This window comes from Syngnathus scovelli, chromosome 13 (genome assembly GCF_024217435.2).
Source record: "Syngnathus scovelli strain Florida chromosome 13, RoL_Ssco_1.2, whole genome shotgun sequence".
Taxonomy (NCBI): domain Eukaryota; kingdom Metazoa; phylum Chordata; class Actinopteri; order Syngnathiformes; family Syngnathidae; genus Syngnathus; species Syngnathus scovelli.
The window spans coordinates 1,934,249-1,952,655 of record NC_090859.1 but is presented as its reverse complement, the minus strand read 5'-3'; the positions used below and the strand labels follow the sequence as shown (position 1 = coordinate 1,952,655).

At 44.2% G+C, this 18,407-nt stretch overlaps 1 protein-coding gene across 6 annotated transcripts in view; it reads left to right on the top strand.

Moving 5' to 3' along the window:
• The first annotated feature begins 2,679 nt into the window (after nt 1-2,679).
• mapkap1 (MAPK associated protein 1) overlaps nt 2,680-18,407 on the top strand; it is an 89,692-nt gene continuing 73,964 nt past the window's right edge. For 2 of the 6 annotated variants that reach the window (XR_011087983.1, XM_068652811.1), the window contains exon 1: nt 2,680-2,886. The gene's annotated coding sequence lies outside the window, so the exon portion shown is untranslated. The remainder of the gene's footprint in view (nt 2,887-18,407) is intronic. The other 4 variants (XM_049738708.2, XM_049738707.2, XM_049738706.2 and 1 more) reach the window with 3 other exon arrangements.

Genomic DNA, 18,407 nt, shown 5'->3' with positions numbered 1-18,407 from the left:
GTTTTAATAAGCATTTAACCAGTCCGGCCCTCGGCTTGTAGCAAATTTGTTTTTTTGGCCCTCGGTGTATTTGACTTTGACATCCCTGCGGCTAGACCAGTAATGGGCAAACTACGGCCCGCGGGCCACATCCGGCCCACGGGACCGTTTAATCCGGCCCGCCAACCCTAAATAAATTGTATTATTAAACTTTTTTTCGGTCATTTTGCCTGCAATGACTGCGTTTCCTCAGTAGATGGGGAACCACTCGCCTGCACATTTACTACCGGAAGCCGTGTCAGAAAGCTCGGTGCACACTCACAAGTGTGTGTACGTACTCAGTAGTACGGAAATGGCGCACTCGCGCTTTTTGTATCAGTGCCGAATTTAGAGCGTGGGCTGTGACGACAGCATTCTTGTAATTTGCGTGCCGAGCTTTCGGATACAGTTTTACGCTAAAGCCACCCACAAACCTTCCCCTGGAATCCTTCCATTAAAATGAGTCGCCCATGGAAAAGCAAGGTGGACACTGAGTGCCGAGTGTTTAAAATAGTGGCCAATTTGGCTCGACGTACGCGACGTGACGTTCAGCCACATGAACATCAACATCAACCCGTCACAGATCTAGGTAAACGGACCAACACCTCGGATCTCTCCTAAGAATTGCCACAACAAATTTTACTCCAGACTATGACACACTATCAAAAAAAGGGAGACCAACAACACTGTTCCCACTGAAAATGAAGGGGAGGCTTTCAAGTTTGTTGTAAAAAAAATGCATTTTGAATATGATCTGTACAAATAGTAGGGATTGAAACTAGCGACCATTCTCATTTTCAAACAATGCAGGATGCTCAAGGACATTGATGCACCACCTGTCACGTGCTGGTGCCACCGGCGACAGGACCACGCCCCCCTGTCAATGAAATCGCTGTCACCTGCCACGGGCTCATGGACAGCGCTATATCAGCGCCGCCAGCGCAGACCTGAGTGTCAGTCTGTCCCTTGATGCTGCTTCGCTCATCAGTCCCGAAGATACTGACTCGCTTGACTATTTGGAACCCCCGCAGAATCGTTTGTCCTCTCCAGCCCGATCGCCGCTCCAGCGCCAGCTGTTCCCATCATCCCCTTCTCCAATAAAGTCCGTCGCTACGCACTTGGCTGTACTGTCCGTTCCCTTACACCACCTGTTTGTGACTAATCTTAACCTGTAAAGTTCTTAAGGCTTACTTTAAGGAAGTGTTTCCCGTTTCCTCACCTCTGTTACCAGGTGTTTGTGAGTTAAAACTCTGCTCTGATTTTCAGATACCCCTCACCGTGTTGCCGTTTTGATTACTTTATTTGGATGTATGCTTTCATCGATTCTTCAAGATGATATATTTGGTCAGAATGTTTGCCGTTTGATGTGATCTCATAAGATAAACATCTTTCATTAATCTGACCTGCAGGCACTGAAGTGATGGAGACTGTTATTCATAATAACAGTGTCGTATTTTATGAGAATCACTGATAGCAGTTTTTTAGGGATTTTTTTTTAATGCTGTTAATAAATGTAAATAAATCCTAAACCAGGGATTGTGTTTTTTTTTTTTTTCGCGGCTCGGTGGGTAGCACGTCCGCCTCACAGTTAGGAGGGTGCGGGTTCGATTCCACCTCCGGCCCTCCCTGTGCGGAGTTTGCATGTTCTCCCCGAGCCCGCGTGGGTTTTCTCCGGGCACTCCGGTTTCCTCCCACATCCCAAAAACATGCTTGGTAGGCTGATTGATCACTCCAAATTCTCCCTAGGTGTGAGTGCGAATGGTTGTTTGTCTCTGTGTGCCCTGCGATTGGCTGGCAACCGGTTCAGGGTGTCCCCCGCCTACTGCCCGATGACGGCTGGGATAGGCTCCAGCATGCCCGCGACCCCCGTGGGGACTAAGCGGTTCAGAAAATGGATGGATGGATGTTAATAAATGCATTTGTTTTTAAAAAACTTTTTTTGAATATCCATGCTTTACTACCTACTAAAGGCCAAAACCTTTTATGCAATGACCTTTACAGGTCGTTCATATTACTTCACACAAACACTACATCCATCTGCTCCTGGTTCGGCCCCCCGGTCAAAATTTAGAACCCAATTCGGCCCGCAAGTCAAAAAGTTTGCCCACCGCTGGGCTAGACCCAACAATGCAGAGGAGCTGAAGGCGACTTTCAGAGCAACCCGGGCTCTCATAACACCTGAGCAGTGCCACAGACTGATCGACTCCATACCACGCCACATTAATGCAGTAATTGAGGCAAAAGGAGCCCTGACCAAGTATTGAGTGCTGTACATACATAGAGTTAGCCAACATTTTTGAAAAAAAAAAAAGTAATGTTCTAATTCTTTGAGATCCTGTATTCTAATTTTTTGAGATACAGAATTTCGAGTTGTCATTAGTTGTCACTAATAAATTTCAAAATAAAAGAAATGAACATTTGAAATACATCAGTCTGTGTGCAATGCATGAATGTACAAGTTTCACTTTCTGAATGCAATTACTGAAATAATTCTAATTTACTGTCCATCACCTGTATGTGTTTGCACTATTAATGGGTGGAAGGATAGATATTATAGTACTTTTATTCTCGGTGTTTCGCTGTGAATGACGCGTATACCGAAAACACAAGTGCATCCTGACTAATTTATTTGTGATTCCTCCGTAAGTGTCCGTTAGCCACACTCCGGAACTGAAAGTGGCAGTAGTGCGCCGAAAAGCAAGCTACAAAACATGAGAAAAGAAGACGTAAACGGAAAGCAGTAATGTCGTTTATGTGACCATCGGAGCGTTTCTCAATTTATACGTCAGATGAACCTGGAATATTTTATTCACAATGTTCAAATGAATTCTGAGGGGCCGCTGTAATAGTGGGGTGCGATCAAACCAGGTAACGTTTAAATATACTTTACTTAGAATAGGGTGAATTGGTGCATTTATCGTTTCTTGTTTACAATGTAGATTAAACGACGCTTGCGTCTTCTAACTTCAAACGGAACTTCCTTGTGTTAAAAAAAAAAAAAAAGAAGAAAGGACTACTGTGTAAAACCGTCTTGGTCGACACGAACATATCCTTGTCGATGCTCACGTAAAAGGAGGAACCAAGTACGACCTTTCAACGTTTTCACGTCAAATGTCGAATCGTGGTTCACCTAAACACGAGCGTGCTAGTTATAGTTAGTACACTGACGTGCAAGTCAGTACCCGATGTGGCCAGGGTTGCGAGGGCCCTTTATAGTCACTACCAGCCATAGACATCCCAAGTTCCAAAAACTCCTTTCAGGGAAATGCTTATTTTATTGTTATTATTATTATTGTTGCTCGCAGTAATAGTTGTAGACGCCCCAATTCCCAAAAATAATTTCAGGTAGATGCTTACTGACCACCTAACCTCGCAATTTCCCTGCCACTTCAAGGTCATCATTGAATTTGTTAATCTTTCAAATTCAGGTTCACAAGAGTTTGGTGAGGCATCTGACACCTGACTTCTGTTTTGATATGACACTCCAAACTGAATGCTTTCTCAGATCACAATTGGAATTGGGTAGAACCACCCATTTCAATTTTTTAACTGTTCATCTTATGCCTACCTATTCCAAAACTTCTCACTTGTGGAAAATTTCAAATTTTCAACTTTAAAATTCACGGCCAATTTTACAAAATTATTTTTATATTTTTATCAATTTTCTAACCAATTCAACACGTTCCAAATTTAAACATAATATTGTAGCTTTCCCCGAATTTTTATTCAGCCTCTTCGCTTTCACACGCAATTTCTACAGAAATGAATAATTCTAGTTATTATTGTTAATCATCCGTGGCCCTCGTAAGGACAAGCCGCACCAGTAATGGATGGATGGATGGATTGTTAATCCTAACCCCAAGTGCCTATCATAAATTGCCATTTAAATCACTTGTCGCAAGGGTCATGTCAATGTATTTGTTATTTAAAGCCCTACTGTATTCTTTTTTAATTAAGTAGTTCCTTGTGTTACTATTTTGCTGACTATCCAGAATTCCAACTTTCTTATGGCCCCTCACCCCTTCAAGCTGAAATATGCATCCTATAAATCAGTCGCAGTTGATGTGTAATTAAATTCTGTCGTTTTGATAAAGGTCAATTAAGTTTAGCAATTCAGCCTTCTGTTGCCCGAATCCAAATTTTCACTGGTCCAATTATAAAATTTCATTATTACAGTTAATTATGTCTTCGAAATGCTAAGTTACATATAAAGATTTATGATTCAAATGATTTAATTTCTATTGATCAATGTCCACTTTACAAAGTTTCTGATCACGCTGTCGTATAATTTGTCAGTGCATCTTCACTGTCCATATTCAAGATTCAAGATTCAAGAGTTTTTTATTCGCCATGTTTGAGCGTGCCAAACAAGGAATTTGACTTCGGTAAATCACAGCCTCTGTTCAACATTTAGGTGACTAACAACAACACTCAGGACATGTGAAGAACGAAAGATATTCTCAAACACCCCCTGATCTTAAACTCCCAAGAGGGCAAGGAAAAACTCAAAACTCCAGCTAGGGGAAATGAGAAACCTTGAGAAGAGACCACAGATGGGAGGGTCCCTCTTCTAGGATGACCAGGCTGCAATGGATGCAGAGAGGACACATAGTACAAACAGTGTAGACAAAAAAGGTGTGGCAAGCGGGATGTTATTGCACAGTAATGACTCTGAGACTCTAAGAGTGGTGTGAGTTCATCAGAGCGACAGCCTGGGGGAAGAAGCTGTCTCTGTGTCTGCTGGTTTTAGTGTACAGAGCTCTATAACGGCGTCCGGAGGGGAGTAGTTCAAACAGGCTGCAACCTGGGTGCGAAGGGTCTGTTGAGATGTTACTTGCACGTTTCCTGGTCCTGGACAGGTACAAGTCTTGGATAGATGGGAGGTTGATTCCAATTATCTTTTCTGCAGTCCTTATTGTCCGTTGCAGTCTGTGCTTGTCTTGTTTGGAGGCCGATCCAAACCAGACAGTGATGGAGGTGCAGAGGACAGACTGGATGATGGCAGTGTAGAAGGTCTTCAGCAGCTCCCGTGGCAGGTTGAACTTCTTGAGCTGTCTCAGGAAGTACAGCCTCTGCTGGGCCTTCTTCCGGACAGAGTCTATGTGGCCGGTCCATTTCAGGTCCCGAGAGATTGTGGTTCCCAGGAACTTGAAGGTGTCTGATGAGAGAATAGTATTACTGCGGATAGTGAGGGGTGAAAGTGGTGAAGGGCCTCGCCTGAAGTCCACTGTCATCTCCACGGTCTTGAGCGGGTTCAGGTCCAGGTGGTTTTGGCTGCACCAGTGGACCAGCCGCTCCACCTCCTGTCTGTACGCAGTCTCATCACCGTTCTGGATCAGTCCGATGAGAGTGGTGTCGTCTGCATACTTCAGGAGCTTCACGGAAGAGTCACTTGCGGAGAAATCGTTGGTGTAGAGGGAGAAGAGCAGTGGGGAGAGGACGCATCCCTGAGGGGCTCCAGTGTTGGTGGTCAGGGTGTCAGATGTGATGCTCCCCAGCCTCACACGCTGTCTCCTGTTGGTCAGGAAGCTGGTGATCCACTGACAGGTGGAGGCAGGCACCGCAAGCTGGATGAGCTTCTGTTGGAGGATGTCGGGAGCGATGGTGTTGAACGCCGAGCTGAAGTCCACAAACAGGATCCTGGCGTACTTTCCTGGGGTGTCCAGGTGTTGCAGGATGTAGTGCAGTCCCATGTTGACCGCATCATCCACCGACCTGTTTGCCCGGTAGGCAAACTGGAGGGGGTCCAGCAGGGGGCCCGTGACATCCTTCAGGTGGTTCAGTACTAACCTCTCGAAAGATTTCATGACCACAGATGTCAGTGCAACAGGTCTATAGTCATTCATACCTGTGATGGCGGGCTTCTTGGCCACTGGAACGATGGTGGAGCTCTTGAAGCACGAGGGCACCTCACACAGCTCCAGGGAACGGTTGAAGATCCGTGCAAAGGTGGGCGCCAGCTGCTCAGCGCAGACTTTCAAGCAGGAAGGTGACACGCCGTCTGGGCCCGGTGCCTTCCTGATCTTTTGTCTCCGGAACATCTGGCGCACTTCCTCCTCGCGAATCTGGAGTGCGGGCGCGGCCTCTGCAAAAGAGAGAGTCGGTGACCACGGTGATGGAGGTGTGGACAGAGCAGTTGTGGGGGGAGGTGAGTATGTGGATTGCGTGGATTGTGCTGCAGGAGGTCCCGTTGTGTGGGAGGAACGATCAAACCTGCAGTAGAACCTGTTTAGCTGGTCAGCGAGCCTTGGGCTCTCCACAGGACGGGGGGTTCATATCTATGTATTTTGTTTTTTATCCCCGTTTCAGTGTCAATAAGCAGCCTTATTATTCCCTCTTTTATCAAAACTCCTCAGTTATGTCTTCCCCGGCACCCAAACACGCTTCCATCCCTTTTGTCCCACACTCCACCAACTTTGTAATGCTTCAGCAGTCTTTAGCAATGTGTCCAGTTTGACTTCATGTGACTCGTGCAAGTCTTTAGCAGCCTCTCCTCTTAGATTCTCAGGGCTGGACCGTCCGCCATTCTCAAATGCGTCCATCTTGTCTTTGTTCTTTCAGTCCATTTTCTTTTTGATCTGCCACTGTGTGTATTCCACCAACTGTATGGTTCTTGTCCTGTGAAGAGCCGTGCTTGCCCCCTTCAAGCATCATAATAGTTCTTGTTGTTTTCCCAAAGGTCAAAGGTGTCTCATGACCAGGAACAGTCCTCTGTTCATTTTGAGGCAGCCAGTAGAGTACAAGGACTCAGTTCAGGACTTGTGCCACGCGCAAGGGCAGAACACACTGGGACACAAACTTCACAAAACTGTCTTCGTGTTATCAGTCTTCCTGTGTAGTATTTGTTCCTTACACCCCAAATCTTCCTATTAACATTTTGTATCCTATCAGTTGCGCACACTCATCATCTTACTATCAAGCCGCCCTTATCAAAAGCTTTTTTTTTTTTAGTAATCCATCCACCCTACCCATTAACACGGCTAAAATCCTTGTTCCAGTGTTTATCATCAAGTAAAGTTCCGAAATCCTTTGTAATAAACTGTAATGTAATTTAACAATCTACCAACATGGTTGTATATGCGGTGAATGTTATTGTTCAATCTATAGGTCATACAGCGCCGGTGTTCCAAATATGACACTCCTCCTTGATTTAACATCTCATAAGTTATTATTGTCAGCAGCGCTAAAGGATAGTGCTTGGAAGTGAATGTCTTATCGCCCAATTTAAAACACATGCCACATTTGAGCTAGTATTTATTCTTTTATTTATTTCCCATCCTCATGTTAGCTGGCATGTGTCAGAAATAAAATTGAATTTTGCTTTTAATTTTAAGTCTTTCACAATTGCTATATCCTTACTGCACCGAGATAAACTGTTAAATATATCTTTAAAAACAAACAAAAACAATCTATGCTCCTGCACAGACTCTTAAAAGTGGCACCCAAATGCCAGATTAAAAATCAAACCTCCTCCTTCACTCTCACATTTTTGATAACAGTCTACTTATCTAGACACTGTCATCACATACGAAATAATGGCCTGCAAATTAAATATAATGTTGTTGCTGTGGTCCCTCAAAACATGTGACTAGGATTTGGACAATTATTAACCCCCATCAAGTGATCAATTATCTCCTCACTAAATTCCCAGCCTGTTAACCTATCTGCATAAAGAAGACATGTACAATGCAGGGGATAAGAGAATAACAAGGAACACCTTAACAATAAACACAAGGAAAACCTAACAATAAACAAAATAAACCCAAACCACAATCAAAACCAAATAAACTAGGCCCATGACCTATGTAGACCAACACAGTACTTCAAATATTTCCCCATTAAAATGTAAGCCTTTTTGGGTAGAGCACCATTGATTTCTAGTCATTAACCTAATTTTATTCTTAATTTAATCCCAATCACAAATGCCCCCTACTTAATACTTTACTTGGTGTTCTTTTAATAAAAAGTGCCCCCTTGCAATGTCGTTTTTATTACTTGTTTATTAACTCTAAGTGATTCAAACCTTTAGTTACATGTAACCACCTTGTATAGTCTTATGTCATAACCAATCAATAATTCTTCCTAAATTTAAAATCTGCAATCATAATTTAATTTTCTCCAATTCTACAATGTATGTTCTCTCTTACTCTCACATTTTTATGAGGGCTGGGCACACTCCTCGTTGGACGGGTTTCTGCCCACAACCCTCAGATTATTCTATAATTTCTAATTTTTACATTTAACAATGCAAATCTGATAAACCATTGTCTAGCACACCGTTTCCGTGCACCAATTTGACGCAATTCCATCCTTTATAAGGAACTGATACACAAAGACAAACATGCACATAAACAAACACACGGGCCCACAACATAGACATGACAATCTTCCCAGCTGATAACAAGGGTGTGGGGGGCAACTGAAGTGCGGAGAGCCTCGCCACCACCACGTCGCACAATGTAACCCCCCACCTCTGTCCAAAATATGCATTTGTGCCCACCTGACCGTTTGGCCCAAACTTTAGAGCCGCACCCTTTTGAAAACAAAAATGGTTACAGTTTAACCTCACCACACAATGGGATATAACCTTCATGCTAATTAAATATACATTCTTTATCAAATTCTTGTTAAGCCATTTTTCTGACTCCAACTCTCATGCAAAATCAAAATAAAATCAACAATTTTATACAAATCAACTTATTGTTCTTCATGAACCACAAATCATCACTTCCATCCCATGAACAGCACCACAACTAATCACTCAGCTGCGCCGCTGTCCCATCTGACAGCCAAGCCTGCTTTCCACACAATATCATCATAGACACACTTCAACAATTATGTAGCAACCTGGTTAACCCAGTTACCCTTCGCCCTAGACAACAATATAAGTCTCTAAAGTCGCACTATTGAGGTCGCCAGGCATCCGTCCTGCTATATCAGCGATGCCTTCACCATTTTTTTTTCTTTTTTTTTCTTTTTTTTATTTTTTTTTTCACGAGTCCCCGACTCGTATTGGTGGCCTGGCCGATCCAATCCACCCCGACCTTAGGCAAAAGTATAAGTTCCTAAGTGTCTACTATTGAGGCCACTCAGGTGCCCATATGCTAGTCACTGGCATCCCACAAGTTCCAGCGGTGTGAGTGCCCTTTGCTGATCAGACAAAGTCCTCACCACCTTTCTCTTAATTCACCACGACTCAGACATCCCAGATGTCCCTCGCCTTAGACAGCCCTATAATGTTCTAAGGTCACACTATTGGAGTCGCTCGCCATCCGTCCTGCTATATCAGCGACACCTTCACCTGTTTTTGTATTTTTAATTTTTTCCACAAATCACTTTTACCAAGTTCCACACAAACACACACTTCTTATACAACCACCCTTCCTGAACACAGAGCTGAAATTATTAATTTTTGTATTCCGCTTTCACTCCACAATATTGCTGAACTGGGAGAGAGAAAAAAGGTTCCCCCTTACCTTTTGTGCCGATCGGACTGCAATATTGTTGAGCAAGAGCGGAGAAGGAAGAATCCTTTGTGGAGCATGCACTTTCCCTTCTGAAGAAATCACGTCGGATGGTCACCATTTGTTGGATTTTGTCCACAATTTAGAGAGCGCGTTATCTGCGCGTCACGGCAAAAGCCTTTGCCAATCACCTGTTATCCAATTTACTCACTGCGTGCTCGTTTGATTTCTTCAGATTTAGGAAAATGCAAAGACACTGAAGCAGAAATTAGACTTACACAGATTGGTTGAGTTCAATCACAATTCTTGTTCAAAAAGCTCTGTTTTCAGGAAAGTACAATACAGCGCTGGGCCCTTCAAGAGCGGAAAGTCTCCATTCAGAAAAGGCAACGTCCAAGGATGTTAGATCAGTTTTATATTCAGTAGCACATTGTGGGCCGAGATTGATGGGTGATGAGTCTTTGGGGTGGGGCAAGTTCGAAGTAGAGTCTGCTTCCATGGGAGTGGTGCTGGTTATGGGCGATTCGGTGTGTAGGTGGGGGGCTGTTGGTGTGTGTGTGTGTGTGTGGAAGGGGGGCTGTTGTCTTCCATCCCGTCTTTCGGCCTTGGCGATCTTCTTTGGCTGAGTTCTCGGGTGGGGGCTGTTGTCTTCCATCCCGTCTTCCGGCCTTGGCGATCATCTTTGGCCGAGTCCTTGGCTGGCTCTCTCTGGCACCTGCTGCTTTTATCTCCACGTGACCTTCCTGTGAACATTCTTCTCCAATCTTGGACATACACTGTCGTACCTCATTCTTTTAATTTTGTCATTTTGTACGAAATTATGTTAGCTTTTGGCTGTGACATCATTAATCTATTGCTGTTCTTTTGATACATCATGTCTTTGCTTCTTCTTAGTTTAATCATGCTTCCAACCGTATCTTTTCTTTGTTAGGCAAACTATTTCCCTCTGTGCAGAGCGTTCAGTAGTAATCAAAAACTGGCGTCTAGCATTAGTCAAAACATAAGATACAATCAAGTACTGAACGGTCAAGACGACTTTGGCCGTGTCCATGATTCAGAGAAAAAACATCAGGCATGCATTCCACAGTTCCTTAAGGGTCATTAAGCTATTTATGCAATATATCAAAAGTCATTTGTTATTTCAAAGTGCTCAGAAATATATCAGATCATAAAGTTATAAAAGTTATAAAAACCTTTCTCATCACCACTTATCAAAAATGTCTAGTTACACCTCCCATCTCGCCCGCAAGGCAACCTCGATTGCCAGAGATGTGAGTCACCCGGCTCACTCTTTGTTTGACCTTCTGCCCTCTGGGAAGAGGTACAGGAGCCTGCGCTCCCGCACCACCAGACTTGCCAACAGCTTCTTTCCCCAGGCTGTTAGGGCCCTGAACTCGCTACCCCCTTCTGCGTAGCGTGTGGCACTGTTGCGCTATTTTCGGGAATGTCTGCTGTACGCGCACTTGCTCCTTTTTTTTCTGCTCCTCTTATTTATTTATTTATTGTTGTGTTATTTATTCATTATTTATTCAGCACGCTTTTGTTATACTTGTTACTTGTTTGTCTGTTGTGAGCCATGTCTTGTCACCGTGGGATAGGGGGGAACGAAATTTCGGTTTCTTTGTGTGTCTTTGGCATGTGGAGAAATTGACAATAAAGCTGACTTTGACTTTGACTTTGATACTTGTCTGCTTATGTACTTTATTCAATGAGGTTTGAGCATATCTGTTTTTGTAGCGAGGCAGGACTTTTTGTATTTTGACCTCATTCCTTCAAGGTACATAAGTTCCATAACGTACTTTAACTTAAGAGTACCGTATTTGCCGGTGTACAGGTCGACTCGGTGTATAAGTCGACCCCCTAAAATTCGACGGAAATTTACGATTTTATGATATATCCTTTGTATAAGTCGAGCTCAATTGTTGCATTATATTAAACTTCAAAATTCACTATGCGAAATTTATTGACGAAATGTGTTCAAATTCCGGGAGGCCGTGCGCATGCGGCTGTTTATAAGCACCGCGGAGGAGATCGCGGCCGGCGAGCTCGCGCACGCCGCCCGGCACCAACGGTAGGCCGGAAATAGCTCCAAGCCGAGCGGATCGGCACTTTATAAGCACCGCGGAGGAGATCGCGGCCGGCGAGCTCGCGCACGCCGCCCGGCACCAACGGGAGGTCGGAAATAGCTCCAAGCCGAGCGGATCGGCACTTTATAAGCACCGTGCAGGAGATCGCGGCCGGCGAGCTCGCGCACGCCGCCCGGCACCAACGGGAGGTCGGAAATAGCTCCAAGCCGAGCGGATCGGCACTTTATAAGCACCGCGCAGGAGATCGCGGCCGGCGAGCTCGCGCACGCCGCCCGGCACCAACGGGAGGTCGGAAATAGCTCCAAGCCGAGCGGATCGGCACTTTATAAGCACCGCGCAGGAGATCGCGGCCGGCGAGCTCGCGCACGCCGCCCGGCACCAACGGGAGGTCGGAAATAGCTCCAAGCCGAGCGGATCGGCACTTTATAAGCACCGCGCAGGAGATCGCGGCCGGCGAGCTCGCGCACGCCGCCCGGCACCAACGGGAGGTCGGAAATAGCTCCAAGCCGAGCGGATCGGCACTTTATAAGCACCGCGCAGGAGATCACGGCCGGCGAGCTCGCGCACGCCGCCCGGCACCAACGGGAGGTCGGAAATAGCTCCAAGCCGAGCGGATCGGCACTTTATAAGCACCGCGCAGGAGATCGCGGCCGGCGAGCTCGCGCACGCCGCCCGGCACCAACGGGAGGTCGGAAATAGCTCCAAGCCGAGCGGATCGGCACTTTATAAGCACCGCGCAGGAGATCGCGGCGCCTCATTGGACTTCCAGCGGGCCGCGCACTCGCGCACGCCGCCCGGTTCAAATTTTCTAAGTGCAACGCACAATGAGATGCATGAGAAACGGCCTTGGTTACCATCACATTTGAAGCGATGAATACGAAGTTAAATTTTATGACTCGGTGTATAAGTCGAGGTCGATTTTTTTCGGTCGATTTTGGATCGAAAAAGGTCGACCAATACACCGGCAAATACGGTATGTGGACTTCAAACTAACTTTGCTTTTTAATTTTATATTTTATATATATTTCATATTTTTTAGTTTGTTTTTTATCTGACTTGCATAACGTTAACATAACACAATATTTGGCACTGACCTTCTAACTCGCCAGCAATCTCCTTGTCCTTTATCCACACAAGCAAAAGGCGTGCCATCTTTTCCAGGGTACGGCTGCGACGTTTAGAGATGATGCCAATCCCCTTGGATGGCTTGACCGCTTTGAGGGCTTCTGTCTGCTTAATGATCGTCAAAATTGTTGACACATTCCGTGCTCATGTTGTCCTGTGATTTCTTGTTTTAATTGTCGGGAAATCATCACCTTCCTTTTTTTACCATTACTTTTGCGTTAACCTTCTTGGGACGCTAACTGACGTCATCCCGACGTGCTGCCATCAAGCAGGATTACCATGATGACGTCGTATGTTGGGAATTACTTCCGATGCTGAGACAAATATTTGATGAAATTTCAAATTATATGTTAAAAAATATGTATGTTTAAGCAATCGTATAATCGTATGTAGAGGTTTGACTGTATTAAATTGGGGATTATTTAAAGTCTTTGGTGGGATATAGTTTGATAGCTGGCGAGTTAGACATCTATACCACTTATAGTAACGCCATATGCATTAATACAGAAGTCTTTCATAAGTTTTGCTCAATATCATGACAGCATTTAAAGTCCCAATGATCATCGTCACACACACATCTGGGTGTGGTGAAATTTGTCCTCTGCATTTAACCCATCCCCATGTGATTTTGATCCATCCCCTGGGGGAGAGGGGAGCAGTGAGCAGCAGCGGTGCCGCGCTCGGGAATCATTTGGTGATCTAACCCCCCAATTCCAACCCTTAATGCTGAGTGCCAAGCAGGGAGGCAATGGGTCCCATTTTTATAGTCTTTGGTATGACCCGGCCGGGGTTTGAACCCACAACCTTCCAAGCTCAGGGCGGACACTCTACTACTAGGCCACTGAGCTAACCTTCAGAAATAAACCCAAGTGATTGTGTGTAAAACTTAGCCTACCTTGGCATGTATTTTACAATCATTAAATCTGCCATGGGTAATATGGAAGTCAATTTGCCACGGTGTCATAATTCTTCACTTTAACTCAACAGGGATATATCAGGGATGAGAATTTTCCGCTGATCCGCGGATTTCTGTGTTTTTTTTCCGTCTGAAGTATCATTTTCGTGAATCGTGTAGATTCGTTGAGAAAATTGTTTTTATATTTGGGGGGGCCGGCTGGCAGCTGTATTGCGACAACATCCGCCTCATTTTCGGCAGCATTTTGGCGCTACTTTGTCACATCATTAGCCTACTCATTTGCCTAATCAGCAAAGGTTTTTGCCAGCATGGCCAACGTTTCAGAGAAAAAAAGATGAGGATCGTGCCAGGGAAGTAGACAAGTCGATCAAGAACTGCTTCAGATGGGCATGGCTCGAGAGCAGCGTCATCTTACAACTCGGAACACAGTCCGTAACCACCTGCCTGACAGAACATATCCGTAAATTAGATGTCCCGGGGAAGGTTTTATGCATTCTTTGTCAAGATGTGATAAACTATGGAGGTCGCGACGCTAGGAACATTAAGGAGCACATCGAAACAAAAAAAACACAAAGGTACGTTTTTACTTTTACAAGCATGTTGGTTTAGAAAGTAACATGTAAGCTAATGTTAGGCTATTGTCATGATATCGTTAAAGAATAAATCTTCAATTATATATATAATTTCCTCCCCCCCGCTACTTTTCTGTGTTTTTTCACATTTGCCATTCTCATCCCTGATATCTATTTGTATATTCTGCTGTAAAACGAGTTTTGTATTTTTGTTTTTTTACTCGAGGATTCATCCTCTGCCATCTTACAGCATGCACTGACTTGCGCGGTAACTGAGGTGACAACAGTGGGAGAGTAAACTGAACCCTCCCACACCAAAACTTATTGGCTTATTTTGCTGACTAAACCAATCAGCGTAGTCTAAAATCCGGGATATTTTGATCCAACTCGCGAGCATCCATATCAGGGAGACTCCCGGAACTTCCGGGAGTCTTGGGATGTCCGTTATCAGTTATCAGGGAGCAGCGACGGCTGCGAGGTCTCTATTATTTTTGTAGAAATTATTATTATTATTAATTATTAATAGGGCCCGAGCAGTAACTCTTGCTATTGTCCCTATTGTTTTTGTAGAAATCATTTTAAATTTTGTTTTGCTATTCTGTGAATGAATCACATTTTCGTGGACCTAAAACTGCATGAAAACTCATCAAACAGTACACCGTACCTGCTGAAATTGGCAGGCAGGACAGCAGCTCCCTATTGTTAGCCTATAAAGGAATCAGCCACCAATCAAGCGGAGGTTGCATCAATGCATTGTAGTGGCTGTGGAGACGTTTTTGGGTGTAGAGCCGAGCAGAATGGAGCAGGGTGGATATCGTCAGAGGAAATGAGGCATAAGTTGCATCTCTCCTCCAATATTTCATCTTACCGTATTTTCTGGACTATAGTCAAGTCAAGTTTATTTATATAGCCCTTAATCAGAGACAAGTCTCAGCAACATTGACAATTCTAGACATCCCTCGCTACTTCGTGGTTCATTTATCGCGGCCTCAATGCATCGCAAGTTTTTATGAAAACAAATATTGTGCATATATTTGGTGCATCGTGGATTTTTGAGGCGTCACTTGGAGCGCAGGGCTTTGTCTGCCCATATGACTTTACAGCACACTATTGGCCGGTAGGAGACCAAGGGGAACATGTTAATCTGTATACTTGCTGATGATTTGCTTAGAGCTGTAAGTCAAAGTCAAAGTCAGCTTTATTGTCAATTTCTCCACATGCCAAAGACACACAAAGAAACCGAAATTACATTCCCACTATCCCACGGTGACAAGACATAGTTCACAATGTACATACAAGTAAACAACACAAGAAAATAAAACAAGAAGCCACAAACAATGAATAAATAAGAGTGATTAATAAATAATAAATAAAAAAATCAGGTGGCAGGCGTGCGTGTCAAAGCAGACAAAAAGGTGAGGACTGACGGTTAGCAGTTCCGTCTGGCGACCTCAGAGGTCTAGCGCGGAGGGCACGTGAGCCGGTCAGCAGGGCGAGAGTGGAGACGTAACACAACCGCGCACGAGGACAAGTGCCGGGTGCGCGGCTGAGTGCCGCGCACGTAGGAAAAAAGCACTGCCGTCCAGGATTTGGGACAATGAGCACTAAATGCGCGGGGCGTGCCTCTGAGCAATGTGCGAATGCCCTCGCGCTGGGCTGCCGGGGCATGTCAGCACGGCAATAAATGTTTCTTCTGAGCTAGCAGTTCTGATATCTATTGGTAGAACATTCCGAAGCTCTGGGGCCGAATAGAGACTGCTCTGGAAGCTGCAGACTTCTTTTTGGCCCTCGGGGTCACTAAAAGACCAGCGCTGTACGAACGAAGGTTTCGAGACAGAACGTAAGAGACAACTAGGTCGACAAGATATGAAGGTGCTAAGCCATGCAATGTTTTTTAGGTTAATAAAAGAACCTTGAAGTTGCATCTTAAATGGACTGGGAGCCAATTCAAGTTGGCTAATATTGGGGTAATTTGATCAAATTTTCTCGTCCGTGTGAGCAGCCTCGCTGCATTTTGTACCAACTGTAGACTTTTAATACTGGATTTAGGAAGAACAGAGAACAATACGTTACAGTACTCAAGGCGCGACGTAATAAACACATGCATAATAATTCCCGCATCACGAGTTGAAAGAATCTAGCAAATCTATCAAGCTATATTGCGGAGGTGAAAAAACGCAGTCCTATTTATGTTATTAATGTGTTTTTGAAAGGAGAGTGTTTGCTCAAATATAACAATCTCGGTTTTATCTGGGTTAAGATGTTGGAAATTGAGAGACATCCATTGTTTAATCTCACCAAGGCGCGTCTCAAGATTATAACAATCCCACGGATTTGTCATTGATAACGGTTTATATAATTGGGTTTCAGCCACATAACCATAAAAACTTAATGTTAGATTTACATACAATGTCCCCAAGCAGAATCATATAAATACGAAATAGTTTAGATCCGAGTGCTAATCCCTGCGGGACACCACATGTAACATTTAGCTCAGAGGTCGTGTTGCCATGGACTATGCCAGTGCTTCTCAATCATTTTCTGTGATGCCCCCCCTAGGGAGAAGAAAACATTTTGCGCCCCCCCCCATGTTATTAACATTAAAGAAAACAAAAAATAAATAAGAAAGAAAGATCAACTTACAATAAAGAATAACTTTAATAATAACATTGTTTTTTTAGTCTGTAACAGAACAGATTCAAAGTGCATCACTTTGCCTGAAATTAAAATATAAATTATAATTATTCGAACTATAAACATTCTTGACCAACTGCCATTTTATGCTAAAAAAATGCAATAAAATAATAATAAACATACATAATATTAACAGCAATAAATAATATTCAATTCAAAGTAATCAGCAAAATTAACTCAGCAGCACAATATACAAAACATTTTAACCTACAAAACAAAAACGAATAAAACAATTTGTGCTGTTTTTTTAATCAAAATGAGGCAACATGATGGAGACCATATGCACAGCTGCAGGTAGTATCAGCTCTTCTGCAATGGTGTGGGTTTCTTTTTTTTGCACTGGGCAATTTGGTACGCTGCTTTATATGATGCTTACAGTGCTTGCTGATTGACTGAAGTAGCATTCACAAAGTGGGATGCTTACAGTGCTTGCTGATTGACTGAAGTAGCATTCACAAAGTGGGATGATTGTTCGCAATATTCAGCCCGTTGGTGCTGAAAAACCTCAAGCATCTTATCAACGTGATTGGGGTGCAATTGGGGTGCCGCCTTAATTTATTTGGCTTCATACTGTCCGCTGCCAAAATTGTAAGGCACAGTAAACACACTGGTCTTTCCTCGTCTCCCATCATAGGCACACTGAAGCCGAGCGCTACGTACGCTTCTTTATATTTCCTTGTCTTAGCTTTTGTGTGACTCTCAATTCTCTTATCTCTGTCTCTCTCCACCGTTCTTTTCAACCCTGTTAAATATTTTTCCATGGTGTCCCACTGCACTTTTTATCGCCTGCTCTGTGCTGTGTGTGCGTATGTTCCGTGCGCTCTACACCGTAGAGCGAATACTCCTTGCGCACACTCTTACAGTGATACCGCCACTCCCACCTACTGCAGTGGATGTCTAATTACCCTTTAATCTAGTACAGCCAAAAGAAAAGCATGTTCCCTGATGTCACACCCCCTTGGTATCGCAGGGCGCGCCCCGCTATATGAGAAGGGCTGGGTCCTGTCAGATAGATCAGAACTAAACCAAAGTGCTGACCCTGAAATACCAACGCAGGTTTTGAGGCGCTCTAATAAAATATAATATATACACATATATTTATACACAAGCTTTGAACCCTGAGGCTTGTAGTCTAGTGCGGCGTATCTATGGATTTTTCGTGATTTTTTATGTCAACTACACCGGTGCGGCGTATCTATGGATTTTTTGTGATGTCTAGTCTAACACACTTATACACTCATTACTAAAAAGGTTGTGGACCGCTGTTGTGCGGCACCGCTTTGCTTGGCGGAGGGATATGTGACAAGACACACGGACACTGGGGAGAAGAGTGGTGCGTGGTGTTTGTCCTTCCGCCAGGCAAACAATTGACACGAACAAGAGATCAAGATGGACATTACTGGAGAAAGGAAGCTTTTATACACAAACCCTCATTATAGGGGACAAAAGAAATTCATATGATGCCGCTCTTAACGGAGGAAATAGAGCTGCTGCATCTATTGTAGAGGTATCTTCTGGCCACTCGAGGGCA